An 18,163-nucleotide genomic window follows, 5' to 3' on the forward strand; every position below is an offset into this window, starting at 1 on the left:
CCAGGCTCGGCAAACTAATCATGGAGACCACTTTCCACCTCGTAGACTCTGCAGTTATTTCTAAAGCACCCACCCTAACTTCCTATCGACAGCCCAACATATAATCCCTTCAGTATGCAGCAACCGCTCCGAAACCCCCTCATCTTTACGTTCCATCCCTCCATACCCAGCCTCGGCAAACTAATCATGGAGACCACTTTCCACCTCGTAGACTCTGCAGTTATTTCTAAAGCACCCACCCTAACTTCCTATCGACAGCCCAACTTACGATCCCTTTCAGTATGCAGCAACCACTCCGAAACCCCCTCATCTTTACGTTCCATCCCTCCATACCCAGGCTCGGCAAACTAATCATGGAGACCACTTTCCACCTCGTAGACTCTGCAGTTATTTCTAAAGCACCCACCCTAACTTCCTATCGACAGCCCAACTTACGATCCCTTTCAGTATGCAGCAACCACTCCGAAACCCCCTCATCTTTACGTTCCATCCCTCCATACCCAGGCTCGGCAAACTAATCATGGAGACCACTTTCCACCTCGTAGACTCTGCAGTTATTTCTAAAGCACCCACCCTAACTTCCTATCGACAGCCCAACTTACGATCCCTTCAGTATGCAGCAACCACTCCGAAACCCCCTCATCTTTACGTTCCATCCCTCCATACCCGGCTCGGCAAACTAATCATGGAGACCACTTTCCACCTCGTAGACTCTGCAGTTATTTCTAAAGCACCCACCCTAACTTCCTATCGACAGCCCAACATACAATCCCTTCAGTATGCAGCAACCGCTCCGAAACCCCCTCATCTTTACGTTCCATCCCTCCATACCCAGGCTCGGCAAACTAGTCATGGAGACCACTTTCCACCTCGTAGACTCTGCAGTTATTTCTAAAGCACCCACCCTAACTTCCTATCGACAGCCCAACTTACGATCCCTTTCAGTATGCAGCAACCACTCCGAAACCCCCTCATCTTTACGTTCCATCCCTCCATACCCAGGCTCGGCAAACTAATCATGGAGACCACTTTCCACCTCGTAGACTCTGCAGTTATTTCTAAAGCACCCACCCTAACTTCCTATCGACAGCCCAACATACAATCCCTTCAGTATGCAGCAGCCGCTCCGAAACCCCCTCATCTTTACGTTCCATCCCTCCATACCCAGGCTCGGCAAACTAATCATGGAGACCACTTTCCACCTCGTAGACTCTGCAGTTATTTCTAAAGCACCCACCCTAACTTCCTATCGACAGCCCAACTTACGATCCCTTTCAGTATGCAGCAACCACTCCGAAACCCACTCATCTTTACGTTCCATCCCTCCATACCCAGCCTCGGCAAACTAATCATGGAGACCACTTCCCACCTCATAGACTCTACAGTTATTTCTAAAGCACCCACCCTAACTTCCTATCGACAGCCCAACATACAATCCCTTCAGTATGCAGCAACCGCTCCGAAACCCCCTCATCTTTACGTTCCATCCCTCCATACCCAGGCTCGGCAAACTAATCATGGAGACCACTTTCCACCTCGTAGACTCTGCAGTTATTTCTAAAGCACCCACCCTAACTTCCTATCGACAGCCCAACATATAATCCCTTCAGTATGCAGCAACCGCTCCGAAACCCCCTCATCTTTACGTTCCATCCCTCCATACCCAGCCTCGGCAAACTAATCATGGAGACCACTTTCCACCTCGTAGACTCTGCAGTTATTTCTAAAGCACCCACCCTAACTTCCTATCGACAGCCCAACTTACGATCCCTTTCAGTATGCAGCAACCACTCCGAAACCCCCTCATCTTTACGTTCCATCCCTCCATACCCAGGCTCGGCAAACTAATCATGGAGACCACTTTCCACCTCGTAGACTCTGCAGTTATTTCTAAAGCACCCACCCTAACTTCCTATCGACAGCCCAACATACAATCCCTTCAGTATGCAGCAACCGCTCCGAAACCCCCTCATCTTTACGTTCCATCCCTCCATACCCAGGCTCGGCAAACTAATCATGGAGACCACTTTCCACCTCGTAGACTCTGCAGTTATTTCTAAAGCACCCACCCTAACTTCCTATCGACAGCCCAACTTACGATCCCTTTCAGTATGCAGCAACCACTCCGAAACCCCCTCATCTTTACGTTCCATCCCTCCATACCCAGCCTCGGCAAACTAATCATGGAGACCACTTCCCACCTCATAGACTCTACAGTTATTTCTAAAGCACCCACCCTAACTTCCTATCGACAGCCCAACATGCAATCCCTTCAGTATGCAGCAACCGCTCCGAAACCCCCTCATCTTTACGTTCCATCCCTCCATACCCAGGCTCGGCAAACTAGTCATGGAGACCACTTTCCACCTCGTAGACTCTGCAGTTATTTCTAAAGCACCCACCCTAACTTCCTATCGACAGCCCAACATACAATCCCTTCAGTATGCAGCAACCACTCCGAAACCCCCTCATCTTTACGTTCCATCCCTCCATACCCAGCCTCGGCAAACTAATCATGGAGACCACTTCCCACCTCATAGACTCTACAGTTATTTCTAAAGCACCCACCCTAACTTCCTATCGACAGCCCAACTTACGATCCCTTCCAGTATGCAGCAACCACTCCGAGACCCCCTCATCTTTACGTTCCATCCCTCCATACCCAGGCTCGGCAAACTAATCATGGAGACCACTTTCCACCTCGTAGACTCTGCAGTTATTTCTAAAGCACCCACCCTAACTTCCTATCGACAGCCCAACATACAATCCCTTCAGTATGCAGCAACCACTCCGAAACCCCCTCATCTTTACGTTCCATCCCTCCATACCCTGCCTCGGCAAACTAATCATGGAGACCACTTCCCACCTCATAGACTCTACAGTTATTTCTAAAGCACCCACCCTAACTTCCTATCGACAGCCCAACATACAATCCCTTCAGTATGCAGCAACCACTCCGAAACCCCCTCATCTTTACGTTCCATCCCTCCATACCCAGGCTCGGCAAACTAATCATGGAGACCACTTTCCACCTCGTAGACTCTACAGTTATTTCTAAAGCACCCACCCTAACTTCCTATCGACAGCCCAACTTACGATCCCTTCCAGCATGCAGCAACCACTCCGAAACCCCCTCATCTTTACATTCCATCCCTCCATACCCAGGCTCCGCAAACTAATCATGGAGACCAGTTTCCACCTCGTAGACTCTGCAGTTATTTCTAAAGCACCCACCCTAACTTCCTATCGACAGCCCAACTTACGATCCCTTTCAGTATGCAGCAACCACTCCGAAACCCCCTCATCTTTACGTTCCATCCCTCCATACCCAGGCTCGGCAAACTAATCATGGAGACCACTTTCCACCTCGTAGACTCTGCAGTTATTTCTAAAGCACCCACCCTAACTTCCTATCGACAGCCCAACTTACGATCCCTTCAGTATGCAGCAACCACTCCGAAACCCCCTCATCTTTACGTTCCATCCCTCCATACCCGGCTCGGCAAACTAATCATGGAGACCACTTTCCACCTCGTAGACTCTGCAGTTATTTCTAAAGCACCCACCCTAACTTCCTATCGACAGCCCAACATACAATCCCTTCAGTATGCAGCAACCACTCCGAAACCCCCTCATCTTTACGTTCCATCCCTCCATACCCAGGCTCGGCAAACTAATCATGGAGACCACTTTCCACCTCGTAGACTCTGCAGTTATTTCTAAAGCACCCACCCTAACTTCCTATCGAAGCCCAACTTACGATCCCTTCCAGTATGCAGCAACCACTCCGAAACCCCCTCATCTTTACGTTCCATCCCTCCATACCCAGGCTCGGCAAACTAATCATGGAGACCACTTCCCACCTCATAGACTCTACAGTTATTTCTAAAGCACCCACCCTAACTTCCTATCGACAGCCCAACATACAATCCCTTCAGTATGCAGCAACCACTCCGAAACCCCCTCATCTTTACGTTCCATCCCTCCATACCCAGGCTCGGCAAACTAATCATGGAGACCACTTTCCACCTCGTAGACTCTGCAGTTATTTCTAAAGCACCCACCCTAACTTCCTATCGACAGCCCAACTTACGATCCCTTCCAGTATGCAGCAACCACTCCGAAACCCCCTCATCTTTACGTTCCATCCCTCCATACCCAGGCTCGGCAAACTAATCATGGAGACCACTTTCCACCTCGTAGACTCTGCAGTTATTTCTAAAGCACCCACCCTAACTTCCTATCGACAGCCCAACATACAATCCCTTCAGTATGCAGCAACCACTCCGAAACCCCCTCATCTTTACGTTCCATCCCTCCATACCCAGCCTCGGCAAACTAATCATGGAGACCACTTCCCACCTCATAGACTCTGCAGTTATTTCTAAAGCACCCACCCTAACTTCCTATCGAAGCCCAACTTACGATCCCTTCCAGTATGCAGCAACCACTCCGAAACCCCCTCATCTTTACGTTCCATCCCTCCATACCCAGGCTCGGCAAACTAATCATGGAGACCACTTTCCACCTCGTAGACTCTGCAGTTATTTCTAAAGCACCCACCCTAACTTCCTATCGACAGCCCAACTTACGATCCCTTCCAGTATGCAGCAACCACTCCGAAACCCCCTCATCTTTACGTTCCATCCCTCCATACCCAGGCTCGGCAAACTAATCATGGAGACCACTTTCCACCTCGTAGACTCTACAGTTATTTCTAAAGCACCCACCCTAACTTCCTATCGAAGCCCAACTTACGATCCCTTCCAGTATGCAGCAACCACTCCGAAACACCCTCATCTTTACGTTCCACCCCTCCGTACCCAGGCTCGGCAAACTAATCATGGAGACCACTTTCCACCTCGTAGACTCTACAGTTATTTCTAAAGCACCCACCCTAACTTCCTATCGAAGCCCAACTTACGATCCCTTCCAGTATGCAGCAACCACTCCGAAACCCCCTCATCTTTACGTTCCACCCCTCCGTACCCAGGCTCGGCAAACTAATCATGGAGACCACTTTCCACCTCGTAGACTCTACAGTTATTTCTAAAGCACCCACCCTGACTTCCTATCGAAGCCCAACTTACGATCCCTTCCAGTATGCAGCAACCACTCCGAAACCCCCTCATCTTTACGTTCCATCCCTCCATACCCAGGCTCGGCAAACTAATCATGGAGACCACTTTCCACCTCGTAGACTCTACAGTTATTTCTAAAGCACCCACCCTAACTTCCTATCGAAGCCCAACTTACGATCCCTTCCAGTATGCAGCAACCACTCCGAAACCCCCTCATCTTTAGGTTCCACCCCTCCGTACCCAGGCTCGACAAACTAATCATGGAGACCACTTTCCACCTCGTAGACTCTACAGTTATTTCTAAAGCACCCACCCTAACTTCCTATCGAAGCCCAACTTACGATCCCTTCCAGTATGCAGCAACCACTCCGAAACCCCCTCATCTTTACGTTTCATCCCTCCATACCCAGGCTCGGCAAACTAATCATGGAGACCACTTTCCACCTCGTAGACTCTACAGTTATTTCTAAAGCACCCACCCTAACTTCCTATCGAAGCCCAACTTACGATCCCTTCCAGTATGCAGCAACCACTCCGAAACCCCCTCATCTTTACGTTCCACCCCTCCGTACCCAGGCTCGGCAAACTAATCATGGAGACCACTTTCCACCTCGTAGACTCTACAGTTATTTCTAAAGCACCCACCCTAACTTCCTATCGACAGCCCAACTTACGATCCCTTCCAGTATGCAGCAACCACTCCGAAACCCCCTCATCTTTACGTTCCATCCCTCCATACCCAGGCTCGGCAAACTAATCATGGAGACCACTTTCCACCTCGTAGACTCTACAGTTATTTCTAAAGCACCCACCCTAACTTCCTATCGAAGCCCAACTTACGATCCCTTCCAGTATGCAGCAACCACTCCGAAACCCCCTCATCTTTACGTTCCACCCCTCCATACCCAGGCTCGGCAAACTAATCATGGAGACCACTTTCCACCTCGTAGACTCTACAGTTATTTCTAAAGCACCCACCCTAACTTCCTATCGAAGCCCAACTTACGATCCCTTCCAGTATGCAGCAACCACTCCGAAACCCCCTCATCTTTACGTTCCATCCCTCCATACCCAGGCTTGGCAAACTAATCATGGAGACCACTTTCCACCTCGTAGACTCTACAGTTATTTCTAAAGCACCCACCCTAACTTCCTATCGAAGCCCAACTTACGATCCCTTCCAGTATGCAGCAACCACTCCGAAACCCCCTCATCTTTACGTTCCACCCCTCCGTACCCAGGCTCGGCAAACTAATCATGGAGACCACTTTCCACCTCGTAGACTCTACAGTTATTTCTAAAGCACCCACCCTAACTTCCTATCGAAGCCCAACTTACGATCCCTTCCAGTATGCAGCAACCACTCCGAAACCCCCTCATCTTTACGTTCCACCCCTCCGTACCCAGGCTCGGCAAACTAATCATGGAGACCACTTTCCACCTCGTAGACTCTACAGTTATTTCTAAAGCACCCACCCTAACTTCCTATCGAAGCCCAACTTACGATCCCTTCCAGTATGCAGCAACCACTCCGAAACCCCCTCATCTTTACGTTCCACCCCTCCGTACCCAGGCTCGGCAAACTAATCATGGAGACCACTTTCCACCTCGTAGACTCTACAGTTATTTCTAAAGCACCCACCCTAACTTCCTATCGAAGCCCAACTTACGATCCCTTCCAGTATGCAGCAACCATTCCGAAACCCCCTCATCTTTACGTTCCATCCCTCCATACCCAGGCTCGGCAAACTAATCATGGAGACCACTTTCCACCTCGTAGACTCTACAGTTATTTCTAAAGCACCCACCCTAACTTCCTATCGAAGCCCAACTTACGATCCCTTCCAGTATGCAGCAACCACTCCGAAACCCCCTCATCTTTACGTTCCACCCCTCCGTACCCAGGCTCGGCAAACTAATCATGGAGACCACTTTCCACCTCGTAGACTCTACAGTTATTTCTAAAGCACCCACCCTAACTTCCTATCGAAGCCCAACTTACGATCTTTTCCAGTATGCAGCAACCACTCCGAAACCCCCTCATCTTTACGTTCCACCCCTCCGTACCCAGGCTCGGCAAACTAATCATGGAGACCACTTTCCACCTCGTAGACTCTACAGTTATTTCTAAAGCACCCACCCTAACTTCCTATCGAAGCCCAGCTTACGATCCCTTCCAGTATGCAGCAACCACTCCGAAACCCCCTCATCTTTACGTTCCACCCCTCCGTACCCAGGCTCGGCAAACTAATCATGGAGACCACTTTCCACCTCGTAGACTCTACAGTTATTTCTAAAGCACCCACCCTAACTTCCTATCGAAGCCCAACTTACGATCCCTTCCAGTATGCAGCAACCATTCCGAAACCCCCTCATCTTTACGTTCCACCCCTCCGTACCCAGGCTCGGCAAAGTAATCATGGAGACCACTTTCCACCTCGTAGACTCTACAGTTATTTCTAAAGCACCCACCCTAACTTCCTATCGAAGCCCAACTTACGATCTTTTCCAGTATGCAGCAACCACTCCGAAACCCCCTCATCTTTACGTTCCACCCCTCCGTACCCAGGCTCGGCAAACTAATCATGGAGACCACTTTCCACCTCGTAGACTCTACAGTTATTTCTAAAGCACCCACCCTAACTTCCTATCGAAGCCCAACTTACGATCCCTTCCAGTATGCAGCAACCATTCCGAAACCCCCTCATCTTTACGTTCCACCCCTCCGTACCCAGGCTCGGCAAAGTAATCATGGAGACCACTTTCCACCTCGTAGACTCTGCAGTTATTTCTGAAGCACCCACCCTAACTTCCTATCGAAGCCCAACTTACGATCCCTTTCAGTATGCAGCAACCACTCCGAAACCCCCTCATCTTTACGTTCCACCCCTCCGTACCCAGGCTCGGCAAACTAATCATGGAGACCACTTTCCACCTCGTAGACTCTACAGTTATTTCTAAAGCACCCACCCTAACTTCCTATCGAAGCCCAACTTACGATCCCTTCCAGTATGCAGCAACCACTCCGAAACCCCCTCATCTTTACGTTCCACCCCTCCGTACCCAGGCTCGGCAAACTAATCATGGAGACCACTTTCCACCTCGTAGACTCTACAGTTATTTCTAAAGCACCCACCCTGACTTCCTATCGAAGCCCAACTTACGATCCCTTCCAGTATGCAGCAACCACTCCGAAACCCCCTCATCTTTACGTTCCATCCCTCCATACCCAAGCTCGGCAAACTAATCATGGAGACCACTTTCCACCTCGTAGACTCTACAGTTATTTCTAAAGCACCCACCCTAACTTCCTATCGAAGCCCAACTTACGATCCCTTCCAGTATGCAGCAACCACTCCGAAACCCCCTCATCTTTAGGTTCCACCCCTCCGTACCCAGGCTCGGCAAACTAATCATGGAGACCACTTTCCACCTCGTAGACTCTACACTTATTTCTAAAGCACCCACCCTAACTTCCTATCGAAGCCCAACTTACGATCCCTTCCAGTATGCAGCAACCACTCCGAAACCCCCTCATCTTTACGTTCCATCCCTCCATACCCAGGCTCGGCAAACTAATCATGGAGACCACTTTCCACCTCGTAGACTCTACAGTTATTTCTAAAGCACCCACCCTAACTTCCTCTCGAAGCCCAACTTACGATCCCTTCCAGTATGCAGCAACCACTCCGAAACCCCCTCATCTTTACGTTCCACCCCTCCGTACCCAGGCTCGGCAAACTAATCATGGAGACCACTTTCCACCTCGTAGACTCTACAGTTATTTCTAAAGCACCCACCCTAACTTCCTATCGACAGCCCAACTTACGATCCCTTCCAGTATGCAGCAACCACTCCGAAACCCCCTCATCTTTACGTTCCATCCCTCCATACCCAGGCTCGGCAAACTAATCATGGAGACCACTTTCCACCTCGTAGACTCTACAGTTATTTCTAAAGCACCCACCCTAACTTCCTATCGAAGCCCAACTTACGATCCCTTCCAGTATGCAGCAACCACGCCGAAACCCCCTCATCTTTACGTTCCACCCCTCCATACCCAGGCTCGGCAAACTAATCATGGAGACCACTTTCCACCTCGTAGACTCTACAGTTATTTCTAAAGCACCCACCCTAACTTCCTATCGAAGCCCAACTTACGATCCCTTCCAGTATGCAGCAACCACTCCGAAACCCCCTCATCTTTACGTTCCATCCCTCCATACCCAGGCTTGGCAAACTAATCATGGAGACCACTTTCCACCTCGTAGACTCTACAGTTATTTCTAAAGCACCCACCCTAACTTCCTATCGAAGCCCAACTTACGATCCCTTCCAGTATGCAGCAACCACTCCGAAACCCCCTCATCTTTACGTTCCACCCCTCCGTACCCAGGCTCGGCAAACTAATCATGGAGACCACTTTCCACCTCGTAGACTCTACGGTTATTTCTAAAGCACCCACCCTAACTTCCTATCGAAGCCCAACTTACGATCCCTTCCAGTATGCAGCAACCACTCCGAAACCCCCTCATCTTTACGTTCCACCCCTCCGTACCCAGGCTCGGCAAACTAATCATGGAGACCACTTTCCACCTCGTAGACTCTACAGTTATTTCTAAAGCACCCACCCTAACTTCCTATCGAAGCCCAACTTACGATCCCTTCCAGTATGCAGCAACCACTCCGAAACCCCCTCATCTTTACGTTCCACCCCTCCGTACCCAGGCTCGGCAAACTAATCATGGAGACCACTTTCCACCTCGTAGACTCTACAGTTATTTCTAAAGCACCCACCCTAACTTCCTATCGAAGCCCAACTTACGATCCCTTCCAGTATGCAGCAACCATTCCGAAACCCCCTCATCTTTACGTTCCATCCCTCCATACCCAGGCTCGGCAAACTAATCATGGAGACCACTTTCCACCTCGTAGACTCTACAGTTATTTCTAAAGCACCCACCCTAACTTCCTATCGAAGCCCAACTTACGATCCCTTCCAGTATGCAGCAACCACTCCGAAACCCCCTCATCTTTACGTTCCACCCCTCCGTACCCAGGCTCGGCAAACTAATCATGGAGACCACTTTCCACCTCGTAGACTCTACAGTTATTCCTAAAGCACCCACCCTAACTTCCTATCGAAGCCCAACTTACGATCTTTTCCAGTATGCAGCAACCACTCCGAAACCCCCTCATCTTTACGTTCCACCCCTCCGTACCCAGGCTCGGCAAACTAATCATGGAGACCACTTTCCACCTCGTAGACTCTACAGTTATTTCTAAAGCACCCACCCTAACTTCCTATCGAAGCCCAGCTTACGATCCCTTCCAGTATGCAGCAACCACTCCGAAACCCCCTCATCTTTACGTTCCACCCCTCCGTACCCAGGCTCGGCAAACTAATCATGGAGACCACTTTCCACCTCGTAGACTCTACAGTTATTTCTAAAGCACCCACCCTAACTTCCTATCGAAGCCCAACTTACGATCCCTTCCAGTATGCAGCAACCATTCCGAAACCCCCTCATCTTTACGTTCCACCCCTCCGTACCCAGGCTCGGCAAACTAATCATGGAGACCACTTTCCACCTCGTAGACTCTGCAGTTATTTCTAAAGCACCCACCCTAACTTCCTATCGAAGCCCAACTTACGATCCCTTTCAGTATGCAGCAACCACTCCGAAACCCCCTCATCTTTACGTTCCACCCCTCCGTACCCAGGCTCGGCAAACTAATCATGGAGACCACTTTCCACCTCGTAGACTCTGCAGTTATTTCTAAAGCACCCACCCTAACTTCCTATCGACAGCCCAACTTACGATCCCTTCCAGTATGCAGCAACCACTCCGAAACCCCCTCATCTTTACGTTCCATCCCTCCATACCCAGGCTCGGCAAACTAATCATGGAGACCACTTTCCACCTCGTAGACTCTACAGTTATTTCTAAAGCACCCACCCTAACTTCCTATCGACAGCCCAACATCAATCCCTTCAGTATGCAGCAACCACTCCGAAACCCCCTCATCTTTACGTTCCATCCCTCCATACCCAGGCTCGGCAAACTAATCATGGAGACCACTTTCCACCTCGTAGACTCTACAGTTATTTCTAATGCACCCACCCTAACTTCCTATCGACAGCCCAACATACAATCCCTTCAGTATGCAGCAACCACTCTGAAACCCCCTCATCTTTACGTTCCATCCCTCCATACCCAGGCTCGGCAAACTAATCATGGAGACCACTTTCCACCTCGTAGACTCTGCAGTTATTTCTAAAGCACCCACCCTAACTTCCTATCGACAGCCCAACTTACGATCCCTTCCAGTATGCAGCAACCACTCCGAAACCCCCTCATCTTTACGTTCCATCCCTCCATACCCAGGCTCGGCAAACTAATCATGGAGACCACTTTCCACCTCGTAGACTCTACAGTTATTTCTAAAGCACCCACCCTAACTTCCTATCGACAGCCCAACATACAATCCCTTCAGTATGCAGCAACCACTCCGAAACCCCCTCATCTTCACGGTCCATCCCTCCATACCCAGCCTCGGCAAACTAATCATGGAGACCACTTTCCACCTCATAGACTCTACAGTTATTTCTAAAGCACCCACCCTAACTTCCTATCGAAGCCCAACTTACGATCCCTTCCAGTATGCAGCAACCACTCCGAAACCCCCTCATCTTCACGGTCCATCCCTCCGTACCCAGGCTCGGCAAACTAATCATGGAGACCACTTTCCACCTCGTAGACTCTGCAGTTATTTCTAAAGCACCCACCCTAACTTCCTATCGACAGCCCAACTTACGATCCCTTCCAGTATGCAGCAACCACTCCGAAACCCCCTCATCTTTACGTTCCATCCCTCCATACCCAGGCTCGGCAAACTAATCATGGAGACCACTTTCCACCTCGTAGACTCTGCAGTTATTTCTAAAGCACCCACCCTAACTTCCTATCGACAGCCCAACTTACGATCCCTTCCAGTATGCAGCAACCACTCCGAAACCCCCTCATCTTTACGTTCCATCCCTCCATACCCAGGCTCGGCGAACTAATCATGGAGACCACTTTCCACCTCGTAGACTCTGCAGTTATTTCTAAAGCACCCACCCTAACTTCCTATCGACAGCCCAACATACAATCCCTTCAGTATGCAGCAACCACTCCGAAACCCCCTCATCTTTACGTTCCATCCCTCCATACCCAGGCTCGGCAAACTAATCATGGAGACCACTTTCCACCTCGTAGACTCTGCAGTTATTTCTAAAGCACCCACCCTAACTTCCTATCGACAGCCCAACTTACGATCCCTTCAGTATGCAGCAACCACTCCGAAACCCCCTCATCTTTACGTTCCATCCCTCCTTACCCAGGCTCGGCATACTAATCATGGAGACCACTTTCCACCTCGTAGACTCTGCAGTTATTTCTAAAGCACCCACCCTAACTTCCTATCGACAGCCCAACATACAATCCCTTCAGCATGCAGCAACCACTCCGAAACCCCCTCATCTTTACGTTCCATCCCTCCATACCCAGGCTCGGCAAACTAATCATGGAGACCACTTTCCACCTCGTAGACCCTGCAGTTATTTCTAAAGCACCCACCCTAACTTCCTATCGACAGCCCAACTTACGATCCCTTCCAGTATGCAGCAACCACTCCGAAACCCCCTCATCTTTACGTTCCATCCCTCCATACCCAGGCTCGGCAAACTAATCATGGAGACCACTTCCCACCTCATAGACTCTACAGTTATTTCTAAAGCACCCACCCTAACTTCCTATCGACAGCCCAACATACAATCCCTTCAGTATGCAGCAACCACTCCGAAACCCCCTCATCTTTACGTTCCATCCCTCCATACCCAGGCTCGGCAAACTAATCATGGAGACCACTTTCCACCTCGTAGACTCTGCAGTTATTTCTAAAGCACCCACCCTAACTTCCTATCGACAGCCCAACTTACGATCACTTCCAGTATGCAGCAACCACTCCGAAACCCCCTCCTCTTTACGTTCCATCCCTCCATACCCAGGCTCGGCAAACTAATCATGGAGACCACTTTCCACCTCGTAGACTCTGCAGTTATTTCTAAAGCACCCACCCTAACTTCCTATCGACAGCCCAACATACAATCCCTTCAGTATGCAGCAACCACTCCGAAACCCCCTCATCTTTACGTTCCATCCCTCCATACCCAGCCTCGGCAAACTAATCATGGAGACCACTTCCCACCTCATAGACTCTGCAGTTATTTCTAAAGCACCCACCCTAACTTCCTATCGAAGCCCAACTTACGATCCCTTCCAGTATGCAGCAACCACTCCGAAACCCCCTCATCTTTACGTTCCATCCCTCCATACCCAGGCTCGGCAAACTAATCATGGAGACCACTTTCCACCTCGTAGACTCTGCAGTTATTTCTAAAGCACCCACCCTAACTTCCTATCGACAGCCCAACTTACGATCCCTTCCAGTATGCAGCAACCACTCCGAAACCCCCTCATCTTTACGTTCCATCCCTCCATACCCAGGCTCGGCAAACTAATCATGGAGACCACTTTCCACCTCGTAGACTCTACAGTTATTTCTAAAGCACCCACCCTAACTTCCTATCGAAGCCCAACTTACGATCCCTTCCAGTATGCAGCAACCACTCCGAAACCCCCTCATCTTTACGTTCCATCCCTCCATACCCAGCCTCGGCAAACTAATCATGGAGACCACTTTCCACCTCGTAGACTCTGCAGTTATTTCTAAAGCACCCACCCTAACTTCCTATCGACAGCCCAACTTACGATCCCTTTCAGTATGCAGCAACCACTCCGAAACCCCCTCATCTTTACGTTCCATCCCTCCATACCCGGCTCGGCAAACTAATCATGGAGACCACTTTCCACCTCGTAGACTCTGCAGTTATTTCTAAAGCACCCACCCTAACTTCCTATCGACAGCCCAACTTACGATCCTTTCCAGTATGCAGCAACCACTCCGAAACCCCCTCATCTTTACGTTCCACTCCTCCATACCCAGCCTCGGCAAACTAATCATGGAGACCACTTTCCACCTCGTAGACTCTGCAGTTATTTCTAAAGCACCCACCCTAACTTCCTATCGACAGCCCAACTTACGATCCCTTTCAGTATGCAGCAACCACTCCGAAACCCCCACATCTTTACGTTCCATCCCTCCATACCCAGGCTCGGCAAACTAATCATGGAGACCACTTTCCACCTCGTAGACTCTGCAGTTATTTCTAAAGCACCCACCCTAACTTCCTATCGACAGCCCAACATATAATCCCTTCAGTATGCAGCAACCGCTCCGAAACCCCCTCATCTTTACGTTCCATCCCTCCATACCCAGCCTCGGCAAACTAATCATGGAGACCACTTTCCACCTCGTAGACTCTGCAGTTATTTCTAAAGCACCCACCCTAACTTCCTATCGACAGCCCAACTTACGATCCCTTTCAGTATGCAGCAACCACTCCGAAACCCCCTCATCTTTACGTTCCATCCCTCCATACCCAGGCTCGGCAAACTAATCATGGAGACCACTTTCCACCTCGTAGACTCTGCAGTTATTTCTAAAGCACCCACCCTAACTTCCTATCGACAGCCCAACATACAATCCCTTCAGTATGCAGCAACCGCTCCGAAACCCCCTCATCTTTACGTTCCATCCCTCCATACCCAGGCTCGGCAAACTAATCATGGAGACCACTTTCCACCTCGTAGACTCTGCAGTTATTTCTAAAGCACCCACCCTAACTTCCTATCGACAGCCCAACTTACGATCCCTTTCAGTATGCAGCAACCACTCCGAAACCCCCTCATCTTTACGTTCCATCCCTCCATACCCAGCCTCGGCAAACTAATCATGGAGACCACTTCCCACCTCATAGACTCTACAGTTATTTCTAAAGCACCCACCCTAACTTCCTATCGACAGCCCAACATACAATCCCTTCAGTATGCAGCAACCGCTCCGAAACCCCCTCATCTTTACGTTCCATCCCTCCATACCCAGGCTCGGCAAACTAGTCATGGAGACCACTTTCCACCTCGTAGACTCTGCAGTTATTTCTAAAGCACCCACCCTAACTTCCTATCGACAGCCCAACTTACGATCCCTTTCAGTATGCAGCAACCACTCCGAAACCCCCTCATCTTTACGTTCCATCCCTCCATACCCAGGCTCGGCAAACTAATCATGGAGACCACTTTCCACCTCGTAGACTCTGCAGTTATTTCTAAAGCACCCACCCTAACTTCCTATCGACAGCCCAACATACAATCCCTTCAGTATGCAGCAGCCGCTCCGAAACCCCCTCATCTTTACGTTCCATCCCTCCATACCCAGGCTCGGCAAACTAATCATGGAGACCACTTTCCACCTCGTAGACTCTGCAGTTATTTCTAAAGCACCCACCCTAACTTCCTATCGACAGCCCAACTTACGATCCCTTTCAGTATGCAGCAACCACTCCGAAACCCACTCATCTTTACGTTCCATCCCTCCATACCCAGCCTCGGCAAACTAATCATGGAGACCACTTCCCACCTCATAGACTCTACAGTTATTTCTAAAGCACCCACCCTAACTTCCTATCGTCAGCCCAACATACAATCCCTTCAGTATGCAGCAACCGCTCCGAAACCCCCTCATCTTTACGTTCCATCCCTCCATACCCAGGCTCGGCAAACTAATCATGGAGACCACTTTCCACCTCGTAGACTCTGCAGTTATTTCTAAAGCACCCACCCTAACTTCCTATCGACAGCCCAACATATAATCCCTTCAGTATGCAGCAACCGCTCCGAAACCCCCTCATCTTTACGTTCCATCCCTCCATACCCAGCCTCGGCAAACTAATCATGGAGACCACTTTCCACCTCGTAGACTCTGCAGTTATTTCTAAAGCACCCACCCTAACTTCCTATCGACAGCCCAACTTACGATCCCTTTCAGTATGCAGCAACCACTCCGAAACCCCCTCATCTTTACGTTCCATCCCTCCATACCCAGGCTCGGCAAACTAATCATGGAGACCACTTTCCACCTCGTAGACTCTGCAGTTATTTCTAAAGCACCCACCCTAACTTCCTATCGACAGCCCAACATACAATCCCTTCAGTATGCAGCAACCGCTCCGAAACCCCCTCATCTTTACGTTCCATCCCTCCATACCCAGGCTCGGCAAACTAATCATGGAGACCACTTTCCACCTCGTAGACTCTGCAGTTATTTCTAAAGCACCCACCCTAACTTCCTATCGACAGCCCAACTTACGATCCCTTTCAGTATGCAGCAACCACTCCGAAACCCCCTCATCTTTACGTTCCATCCCTCCATACCCAGCCTCGGCAAACTAATCATGGAGACCACTTCCCACCTCATAGACTCTACAGTTATTTCTAAAGCACCCACCCTAACTTCCTATCGACAGCCCAACATGCAATCCCTTCAGTATGCAGCAACCGCTCCGAAACCCCCTCATCTTTACGTTCCATCCCTCCATACCCAGGCTCGGCAAACTAGTCATGGAGACCACTTTCCACATCGTAGACTCTGCAGTTATTTCTAAAGCACCCACCCTAACTTCCTATCGACAGCCCAACATACAATCCCTTCAGTATGCAGCAACCACTCCGAAACCCCCTCATCTTTACGTTCCATCCCTCCATACCCAGCCTCGGCAAACTAATCATGGAGACCACTTCCCACCTCATAGACTCTACAGTTATTTCTAAAGCACCCACCCTAACTTCCTATCGACAGCCCAACTTACGATCCCTTCCAGTATGCAGCAACCACTCCGAGACCCCCTCATCTTTACGTTCCATCCCTCCATACCCAGGCTCGGCAAACTAATCATGGAGACCACTTTCCACCTCGTAGACTCTGCAGTTATTTCTAAAGCACCCACCCTAACTTCCTATCGACAGCCCAACATACAATCCCTTCAGTATGCAGCAACCACTCCGAAACCCCCTCATCTTTACGTTCCATCCCTCCATACCCTGCCTCGGCAAACTAATCATGGAGACCACTTCCCACCTCATAGACTCTACAGTTATTTCTAAAGCACCCACCCTAACTTCCTATCGACAGCCCAACATACAATCCCTTCAGTATGCAGCAACCACTCCGAAACCCCCTCATCTTTACGTTCCATCCCTCCATACCCAGGCTCGGCAAACTAATCATGGAGACCACTTTCCACCTCGTAGACTCTACAGTTATTTCTAAAGCACCCACCCTAACTTCCTATCGACAGCCCAACTTACGATCCCTTCCAGCATGCAGCAACCACTCCGAAACCCCCTCATCTTTACATTCCATCCCTCCATACCCAGGCTCCGCAAACTAATCATGGAGACCAGTTTCCACCTCGTAGACTCTGCAGTTATTTCTAAAGCACCCACCCTAACTTCCTATCGACAGCCCAACTTACGATCCCTTTCAGTATGCAGCAACCACTCCGAAACCCCCTCATCTTTACGTTCCATCCCTCCATACCCAGGCTCGGCAAACTAATCATGGAGACCACTTTCCACCTCGTAGACTCTGCAGTTATTTCTAAAGCACCCACCCTAACTTCCTATCGACAGCCCAACTTACGATCCCTTCAGTATGCAGCAACCACTCCGAAACCCCCTCATCTTTACGTTCCATCCCTCCATACCCGGCTCGGCAAACTAATCATGGAGACCACTTTCCACCTCGTAGACTCTGCAGTTATTTCTAAAGCACCCACCCTAACTTCCTATCGACAGCCCAACATACAATCCCTTCAGTATGCAGCAACCACTCCGAAACCCCCTCATCTTTACGTTCCATCCCTCCATACCCAGGCTCGGCAAACTAATCATGGAGACCACTTTCCACCTCGTAGACTCTGCAGTTATTTCTAAAGCACCCACCCTAACTTCCTATCGAAGCCCAACTTACGATCCCTTCCAGTATGCAGCAACCACTCCGAAACCCCCTCATCTTTACGTTCCATCCCTCCATACCCAGGCTCGGCAAACTAATCATGGAGACCACTTCCCACCTCA

The sequence above is a fragment of the Ixodes scapularis genome, unplaced genomic scaffold (assembly GCF_016920785.2).
Source record: "Ixodes scapularis isolate PalLabHiFi unplaced genomic scaffold, ASM1692078v2 PGA_scaffold13__105_contigs__length_92229423, whole genome shotgun sequence".
In the NCBI taxonomy this organism is placed as follows: domain Eukaryota; kingdom Metazoa; phylum Arthropoda; class Arachnida; order Ixodida; family Ixodidae; genus Ixodes; species Ixodes scapularis.